Consider the following 10,468-nt stretch of genomic DNA (forward strand, 5'->3'; position numbering starts at 1 on the left):
CCAACGACAAGTTCGCAAGCTCGGGGAGAACGCACTCAAGGGAGTCCGCCCACAAGCACAAGGAGGAATCCTCTTCCTCCATCAAGTCCCAACGAAAGGGTGACAAGAAGAAGAAGATGAAGAAGGTGGTCTACTACGAGACCGACTCTTCGTCACCCTCCACCTCCGGCTTGGAATCAGCATCCGCAACTTCTAAACGCCATGAGCGCAAGAAGTATAGTAAGATGCCTCTTCGCTATCCTCGCATTTCAAAACGTACTCCATTACTCTCTGTTCCATTAGGCAAACCACCTATACTTGAAGGTGAAGATTGTTCTATGTGGAGTGATAAAATGAGGCATCACCTAACCTCACTCCACAAAAGCATATGGGATATTGTTGAGTATGGAGCGCAGGTACCAAAGAAGGGAGACAAGGATTACGACTCGGAGGAGGTCGAACAAATCCAACACTTCAACTCCCAAGCCACTACTATACTCCTTGCCTCTCTAAGTCGAGAGGAGTATAATAAGGTGCAAGGGTTGAAGAGCGCAAAGGAAATATGGGACGTGCTCAAGACCGCGCACGAAGAAGACGAGGTGACCAAGATCACCAAGCGGGAGACGATCGAGGGGGAGCTCGGTCGCTTCATGCTTCACCAAGGGGAGGAGCCACAAGCGATGTACAACCGACTCAAGACCTTGGTAAACCAAGTGCGCAACCTCGGGAGCACCAAATGGGATGACCATGAAATGGTCAAGGTTATTCTTAGATCACTCGTTTTTCTTAACCCTACGCAAGTTCAATTAATTCGTGGTGATCCTAGATACACACTAATGTCTCCCGAGGAAGTGATAGGAAAATTTGTGAGCTTTGAATTAATGATCAAAGGCTCTAAGAAAATCATCGAGCAAGGTGCCACCTCAACACCCGAGGTGCAACCCGTCGCATTCAAGGCAACGGAAGAAAAGAAGGATTCTACACCAAGTAGGATTCCCATCGACGCCTCCAAGCTCGACAATGAGGAGATGACGCTCATCATCAAGAGCTTCCGCCAAATCCTCAAGGAAAGGAGGGGGAAGGACTACAAGCCCCGCTCCAAGAAAGTTTGCTACAAGTGTGGTAAGCCCGGTCATTTTATTACAAAATGTCCATTATCAAGTGATAGTGACAGGGGCGACGACAAGAAGGGAAAGAGAAGAGAAAGGAAGAGGTACTACAAGAAGGAGGGCGGTGATGCTCATGTTTGCCGGGAGTGGGACTCCGACGAGAGCTCCACCGACTCCTCCTCCGACGAGGACGCCGCCAACATCGTCGTCACCAAAGGACTCCTCTTCCCCAACGTCGGCCACAAGTGCCTTATGGCAAAGGACGACAAAAGGAAGAAGGTAAAATCAAGATCCTCCACTAAGTATGCAACCTCTAGTGATGAGGATAATTCTAGTGATGATGAGGATAATTTGCTCACCCTATTTGCCAACCTAAACATGCAACAAAAGGAGAAATTAAATGAATTAATTAGTGCTATTCATGATAAGGATGAACTCTTAGATAGTCAAGAGGACTTCTTAATTAAGGAAAACAAAAAGCATGTTAAGGTTAAAAATGCTTATGCTCTAGAGGTAGAAAAAATGTGAAAAATTAACTAGTGAGCTAAGCACTCGCCATGATATTATTTCGAACCTTAGAAATGAAAATGCCAAATTGATTGCTAAGGTTGAGAAATCTAATGTTTGTGATGATTCAATTAACAATCTTAGAAATGATAATGCTAGTTCAATTGCTAAGATTGAAAAGTTGAATGTCTCTCTTGCTAGCCTTAGAAATGAGAATGAAAAATTAATTGCTAAGGCTAAGGAATTAGATGTTTGCAATGTTTCTATTTCCAATCTTAGAGATGAGAATGACATTTTACATGCTAAGATTGTCGAACTAAATTCTTGCAAACCCTCTACATCTACCGTTGAGCATGTTACTATTTGCACTAGATATAGAGATATTAACATTGATGCTATTCATGATCACATTTCTATGATTAAACAACAAAATGATCATATAGCAAGATTAGATGCTAAAATTGGCGAGCATGAGTTAGAAAATGAAAAATTTAAATTTGCTCGTAGTATGCTCTATAGTGGGAGACGCCCTGGCATTAAGGATGGCATTGGCTTCCAACAGGGAGGCAATGTCAAACTCAATGCCCCTCCTAAAAGATTATCTAACTTTGTTAAAGGCAAGGCTCCCATGCCTCAGGATAACGAGGGTTACATTTTGTACCCTGCCGGTTATCCCGAGCACAAAATTAGGAGAATTCACTCTAGGAAGTCTCACTCTGGCTCTAATCATGCTTTTATGTAAAAGAGTGAGGCATCTAGCTCTAGGCAATCAACCCGTGCTAAATTGTCTAAGAAGAAAACTCCTACTGCATCAAATGAGCATAACATTTCATTTAAGACTTTTGATGCATCCTATGTGCTTACTAACAAATCAGGCAAAATAGTTGCCAAATATGTTGGGGGCAAACACAAGGGCTCCAAGACTTGTGTTTGGATACCCAAGGTGCTTGTTTATAATGTGAAAGGACCCAAGACTGTTTAGGTACCTAAAACAAGGCCTAAAATTGTTTTGTAGGTTTATGCATCCGGGGGCTCAAGTTGGATCATCGATAGCGGGTGCACAAACCACATGACAGGGGAGAAGAAGATGTTCTCCTCCTATGAGAAAAACCAAGATCCCCAAAGAGCTATCACATTCGGGGATGGAAATCAAGGTTTGGTCAAAGGACTTGGTAAAATTGCTATATCACCTGACCATTCCATTTCCAATGTTTTTCTTGTAGATTCTTTGGATTATAACTTGCTTTCAGTTTCACAATTATGTAAAATGGGCTACAACTGTCTTTTTACGGATATAGGTGTTACTGTCTTTAGAAGAAGTGATGATTCAGTAGCATTTAAGGGAGTGTTAGAGGGTCAGCTATACTTGGTAGATTTCGATAGAGCTGAACTCGACACTTGCTTAATTGCTAAGACTAACATGGGTTGGCTCTGGCACCGCCGACTAGCCCATGTTGGGATGAAGAATCTTCATAAGCTTCTAAAGGGAGAGCACATTTTGGGACTAACAAATGTTCATTTTGAGAAAGACAGGGTTTGTAGCGCATGTCAAGCAGGAAAGCAAGTTGGTGTTCATCATCCACACAAGAACATCATGACGACCGACAGGCCGCTTGAGTTACTCCACATGGATCTATTCGGCCCGATAGCTTACATAAGCATCAGCGGGAGTAAGTATTGTCTTGTAATTGTGGATGATTATTCTCGCTTCACTTGGGTGTTCTTTTTGCAGGAAAATTCACATACCCAAGAGACTTTGAAAGGATTCTTGAGACGGGCTCAAAATGAGTTCGACTTGAGGATCAAGAAAATAAGAAGCGACAACGGGACAGAGTTCAAGAACTCACAAATCGAAGGTTTTCTTGAGGAGGAGGGCATCAAGCAGAGTTCTCTTCTCCCTACACACCACAACAAAATGGTGTAGTGGAAAGAAAGAATAGAACTCTATTGGACATGGCGAGGACCATGCTTGATGAGTACAAGACTTCGGATCGGTTTTGGGCCGAGGCGGTCAACACCGCTTGCTACGCCATCAACCAGTTATATCTACACCGAATCCTCAAGAAGACATCTTACGAACTCCTCACCGGTAAAAAGCCCAATGTTTCATATTTTAGAGTCTTTGGTAGCAAATGCTTTATTCTTGTTAAAAGAGGTAGAAAATCTAAATTTGCTCCTAAGGCTGTAGAAGGTTTTTTACTTGGTTATGATTCAAACACAAGGGCATATAGAGTCTTTAACAAGTCCACTGGACTAGTTGAAGTTTCTTGTGACATTGTGTTTGATGAGACTAACGGCTCTCAAGTAGAGCAAGTTGATCTTGATGAGCTAGATGATGAAGAGGCTCCATGTGTCGCATTAAGGAACATGTCCATTGGGGATGTGTGTCCTAAGGAATCCGAAGAGCCTCCACAAGCACAAGATCAACCATCTTCCTCCATGCAAGCATCCCCACCAACTCAAGATGAGGATGAGGCTCAAGATGATGAAAGAGAAGATCAAGAGGATGAGCCACCTCAAGAGGAGGGCAATGATCAAGGGGGAGATACCCATGATCAAGATAAGGAAGATGAACAAGATCCATGACCGTTACACCCAAGAGTCCACCAAGCAATACAACGAGATCACCCCGTGAACTCCATCCTCGGCGATATTCATAAAGGGGTAACTACTCGATCTCGTGTTGCTCATTTTTGTGAACATTACTCTTTTGTCTCCTCTATTGAGCCACACAGGGTAGAGGAAGCACTTCAAGATTCGGATTGGGTGGTGGCAATGCAAGAGGAGCTCAACAACTTCACGAGGAATGAGGTATGGCATTTAGTTCCACGTCCTAACCAAAATGTTGTAGGAACCAAGTGGGTCTTCCGCAACAAGCAATATGAGCATGGTGTGGTGACAAGGAACAAAGCCCGACTTGTGGCCAAGGGATACTCACAAGTCGAAGGTTTGGATTTCGGTGAAACCTATGCACTCGTAGCTAGGCTTGAGTCAATTCGTATATTACTTGCCTATGCTACTTACCATGGCTTCAAGCTTTATCAAATGGACGTGAAAAGTGCCTTCCTCAATGGACCAATCAAGGAGGAGGTCTATGTTGAGCAACCTCCCGGCTTTGAAGATAGTGAGTACCCTAACTATGTTTATAAACTCTCTAAGGCGCTTTATGGGCTCAAGCAAGCCCCAAGAGCATGGTATGAATGCCTAAGAGATTTTCTTATCGCTAATGGCTTCAAAGTCGGAAAAGGCGATCCTACTCTCTTTACTAAAACACTTGCAAATGATTTGTTTGTATGCCAAATTTATGTTGATGATATCATATTTGGGTCTACTAACGAAACTACATGTGAAGAGTTTAGTAGGATCATGACTCAAAAATTCGAGATCTCTATGATGGGGGAGTTGAAGTATTTCTTAGGATTTCAAGTGAAGCAACTCCAAGAGGGCACCTTCATTAGCCAAGTGAAGTACATTCAAGACATACTCACAAAGTTTGGAATGAAGGATGCCAAGCCCATCAAGACACCCATGGGAACTAATGGGCATCTCGACCTTGACACGGGAGGTAAATCCGTAGATCAAAAGGTATACCGGTCGATGATAGGTTCTTTACTCTATTTATGTGCATCTCGACCGGATATTATGCTTTCCGTATGCATGTGTGCAAGATTCCAGGCCGATCCTAAGGAAGTTCACCTTAGGGCCGTGAAACAAATATTGAGATATTTAGTTTATACTCCTAAGTTTGGCCTTTGGTACCCCAAGGGATCCACATTTGATTTAATTGGATATTCCGATGCTGATTGGGCAGGGTGTAAAATTAATAGAAAGAGCACATCAGGGACTTGCCAGTTCTTAGGAAGATCCCGGGTGTCTTGGGCTTCAAAGAAGCAAAATTCTGTGGCTCTTTCTACCGCCGAAGCCGAGTATATTGCCGCAGGCCATTGTTGCGCGCAATTGCTTTGGATGAGGCAAACCCTCACGGACTATGGTTACAAATTAACCAAAGTTCCTCTTCTATGTGATAATGAGAGTGCAATCTGCATGGCGGATAATCCCGTTGAGCATAGCCGCACTAAACACATAGCCATTCGATATCATTTTTTAAGGGATCACCAACAAAAGGGGGATATTGAGATAACATATGTTAACACCAAAGAAAAATTAGCCGATATCTTTACCAAGCCTTTAGGTGAGCAAACATTTACCAAACTTAGGCATGAGCTAAATATTCTTGATTCTAGGAATTTTGATTGATGTTTTGCACACATAGCTCATTTATATACCTTTGATCATATCTCTTTCCTTACTATGACTAATGTGGTTTTCAAGTGTATTTCAAGCTAAGTCATAGATTGAAAGGGAAATGGAGTCTTCGGCGAAGACAAAGGCTTCCACTCCACTCCATCGAATTATTCATCCTTCGCCGTCGCTTCGCACCACTCTCCAACTTTGGTATAATCTTCACTCATAGGTTATTTACCATAGGGAGAGAAAGTAGTAAAGGGCTTATATTTCACTCACAAGTATCCGTTTTTGGTGATTCATGCCAAAGGGGGAGAAAGTATTAGCCCAAAGCAAAAGGACCGCACCACCACCAATTTCAAAATTTTAGTCTTTCAATTTGTTTTTAAAGTAATGTTTTCAAATTGGTATCTTATTATTGATATAATTTCAAATTGGAATACCCTCTTCAAAATTAATATCTAAAAACCTTCTTGAACACTAAGAGGAGGATTTCATAAAGGAGGAGTTTTGTTTAGTCAAAGGAAAAGCATTTGAAACAGGGGGAGAAAACTTTAAATCTTGAAAATGCTTCCCAAAATCTTATTCATACACCTTGACTATTTGCAAAAAGCTTTGAAAAGAATTTTGGTGCAAGCGTGGTCCAAAATTTTAAATTAGAAGAAAGCCATCCATGCATATCTAGAAGAAATAATTATTGGTTTCATTCCAAGCAACCTTTGCACTTATATTATGCAAACTAGTTCAATTCTGCACTTTCATATTTGCTTTGGTTTGTGTTGGCATCAATCACCAAAAAGGTGGAGATTGAAAGGGAATTAGGCTTACACCTATTCCTAATTGATTTTGGTGGTTGAATTGCCCAACACAAATAATTGGACTAACTAGTTTGCTCTAGACTATAAGTTTTGCAGGTGCCAAAGGTTCACAATAAACCAATAAAAATACCAAGAAAGGGTTCAAACAAAGAGAGCAAAAGACAACCAAAGTGTGCCCTAGTCTGGCGCACCGGACAGTGTCCGGTGCACCACCGAACAGTGTCCGGTGCACCAGGGAACTTAACTCCGAACAGCTCACCTTCGGGAATTCTGGGAAGCCGCTCCGCTATAATTCACTGAACTGTCCGGTGTGCCAGCAGAGTAACGGCTACTACAGCGCCAACGGTCGCCTGCAACAGCATTAAATGCGCTACAGTGCGCGCAGAAGTCAGGCACGCGCCAGAAGGCGCGCTGGATAGTCTACAGGACCTGTCCGGTGCACCACCGGACTGTTCGGTGCACCACCGGACTGTCCGGTGGCCCAGAAGACAGAAGCTCCAACGGTCGAACCCTAACGATCGGGTGACGTGGCTGGCGCACCGGACAGTGTCCGGTGCGCCATGCGACAGCAACCTCCACCAAACGACTAGTTTGGTGGTTGGGGCTATAAATACCCCCAACCACCCACCATTCATTGCATCCAAGTTTTCAGTCTTCAAACACCTTACAAGAGCTATAGCATTCAATACAAGACACAACAAAGAGATCAAATCGTCTCCCAAGTCCAAAGATCATTCCAGTCAAATAGTGGCTAGTGAGAGAGAGACTTGTGTTCATTTGAGCTCTTGCGCTTGGTTGCTTTTCTTCTTCCTCTAATTCTTGTGCTCATTTCACTTGTAATTAAAACAAGAGACACCAAGTTGTGGTCCTTGTAGTGGACTTAGTGTCCCATTTGATTGAAGAGAAAGGCTCACTCGGTCTAGGTGACCGTTTGAGAGAGGGAAAGGGTTGAAAGAGACCCGGTCTTTGTGACCACCTCAATGGGGAGCAGGTTTGCAAGAACCAAACCTCGGTAAAACAAATCACCGTGTTCATCCGCTTTATTTCTTTGTTGATTTGTTTTTCCTCTTTTTCGGACTCGTTTCTATTTCTAACGCTAACCCCGGCTTGTAGTTGTGCTTAAGTTTGTAAATTTCAGTTTCGCCCTATTCACCCCCCTCTAGGCGACTTTCACCCTCCAATTTCCTCCAGTATTTTAGCTCTCAAACTAGCCCTCATGTTTCACCACAGCGAGGCGACAGGGATCCCATCCCACCGCCACGTGAGCGCGAGCTGGCGGACATGTGAGGCGTCATGTGAGGCGGTACATGATGCACTCCGCCCGTCCGCCCGCAGTATGGGCAGCGGTGCCGGTGGAGCCATGGGCTGCACTGCACTAGGGAGTTCGAAGGTCAATGATTGCGAGAACGAAATGAACACAATATGTGTATGTCACGAATGCTGGATCCCATCCTTCTGATGATAAACAACAACAATGCTTTAGCGCCGACGAACTAATTCCCTTCAATTTTGGTTTCCTTCACTTTTCTCGTCGAATTTCTCGGTGCGATCGGTGCATAGCCGGAAATGTACTTGGATATGTTTTTAGCGGGTGAACGCTTTCTAAACATGCACCGAACTTCGGTTCATGATCTCGATCGACGACCAGCTTTGTCTCCCCGGTCTCGGTCCGGTAGCTTTTCTCTACTATATTAAAGCAACAGTTTTGACGGTCATCCTGTGTCATGTTTTTACAAAGAACCCCTTGCATTTCATAGAAATCTACCCACCGTCTCTCCTCCCGTAACAACTCCCATCTCCGTCGCATCTGAGTGCCCGACTTCCTCGTATGGATAGGCGCCTCCACCTCGCATCCTCCTACCATCCCTTCTCTACTTCTACTTTCCTGCTTGATCCAATCTTCATAAATCACGCCGATCGGAACCACCCAGAGAAAGTGGAGCTGAAAAACAATTTTCACCCTCCAACCTTCGTCCTTGTGCAGAGTGTGGGCGACGGTGGACAAGGTCCACATGATGGTGGGAGCAGGCCGCGACCGACGAGGCCGCAAGGGAGGAAGATGACTCGGCTACATGCGCTGGGAGACTACAGAGGGGCACATGGAGGCGTTGGAGGCACGGGAGGTCGCAACAGCCTGGATTGGAGACTTGGAGGTGGGAAAGGTGTAGTCAGTCAGATGAGAGTAGGGAGGAGGTCGTTGTCTCAACAAGCAAATCATTGTGTATCCGCATCTGGTGAAACGGGGATGGTGGGACGCCGCTCTCTCCGTCGCGGGACCCGGAAACTACACATCTTGCTCTTTGTTTGTTTCCGATTGAAGAAAATTGATAGTCGCCTAGAGGGGGGTGAATAGGCAAAACCTGAAATTTATAAACTTAAACACACACTAAGGCTGATGTTAGTGTTAGAATTAAATTCGAGTGCGGAAGATTATTTCCCTTGCTATGAGTTGCTCAATTAATGCAGATGACGTTTGGGAGCAAACTCAAATCAATATTAGCAAGGAAACTTTAGAGAGAGGAAACAGGGCAAACAAATCAAGCGAAGATCAATACGAGAGAATATGGTGATTTGTTTTACCGAGGTTCGGTTCCAAAGAACCTAGTCTCTGTTGAGGAGGCCACAGAGGCCAGGTCTATTTCAACCATTTCCCTCTCTCAAACGGTCACTTAGACCGGATGAGCTTTCTCCTTTATCACTTGGGTAACTAAGACACCGCGAGGATCACCACATACTTAGGTGTCTCTTGCTAGCTTTACAAAGCACTTATGAGAATAAGAATGGGGAAGGAGAAAGCAATCCAAGCAACAAGAGCAACGAATGAACACAAAACTCTCTCTCTTAAGTCACTAAGTGGTTGAGTTGATTTTGAGACTTGGAGAGGATTTGATCTTTGGATTGTGTCTTGGAGTGAATCCTATTGCTCTTGTATTGATAGGAACTTCATAAAACTTGGATGCCATTGAAGGAGGTGGTTGGGGGGTATTTATAGCCTCCAACCACTTTCTAGACGTTGGCTGTTTTTGCTAGCGATGGGCACACCGGACATGTACTGTTCATTGTCCGGTGGGCGCCACGTCAGCGCGCCTGTTGGGGTTTGGAGCGGTCGACCGTTGGAACCCTCTGTCCTCTAGCGGCACCAGACAGTCCGGTAGCACACCGGACATGTCCGGTGCGTTCTGACTTCGTCGCCTGACATTTGCCTGAGCACTGTTCACTTTTACTGTTCACTGCAGTCGACCATTGACGCCAGATTACCGTTGCTCCGTTGGCTCACCGGACATGTCCGGTGCACACCGGACAGTCCGGTGAATTATAGCGGAGCGCGCCCCAGAGAAACCTGAGAGTGAGCTGTTCGAGTGCTGCTCGGCCTGGTGCACCAGACACTGTCTGGTGCGCCATTTATAGCACACTCTCAAGTCCTTTGGTCCAAATTAAATCGAGTCACCAACTGAGTTTCTTTCTTGGTTTGTGTTGAACCTTATGCACCTGAGATAAAAGATATCTAGGCAAACTAGTTAGTCCACGTGGTTTGTGATGGACGTCAACCACCAAAATCGATTATAGGAAATGATTAAGCCCATTTCCCTTTCAAAACTATCCCATGCTAAAAGACGGTGATGGCCAATGACCTCCTCCTTGGTTGATCCGCCTCACGTCTACCGACTGGGTTCACCCTCCTCCTCATTTGGAAATGGGCTACACCAGAAAATGTTGTCCAATTGGACCCAACGGGCCTATACTAACAATTTCTAACCCAAGTGCCTAACCCAACAATTGTTGCCTAGGACTTGTACTATTATAAAAAGA

The sequence above is a fragment of the Zea mays genome, chromosome 6, assembly GCF_902167145.1.
Source record: "Zea mays cultivar B73 chromosome 6, Zm-B73-REFERENCE-NAM-5.0, whole genome shotgun sequence".
Taxonomy (NCBI): domain Eukaryota; kingdom Viridiplantae; phylum Streptophyta; class Magnoliopsida; order Poales; family Poaceae; genus Zea; species Zea mays.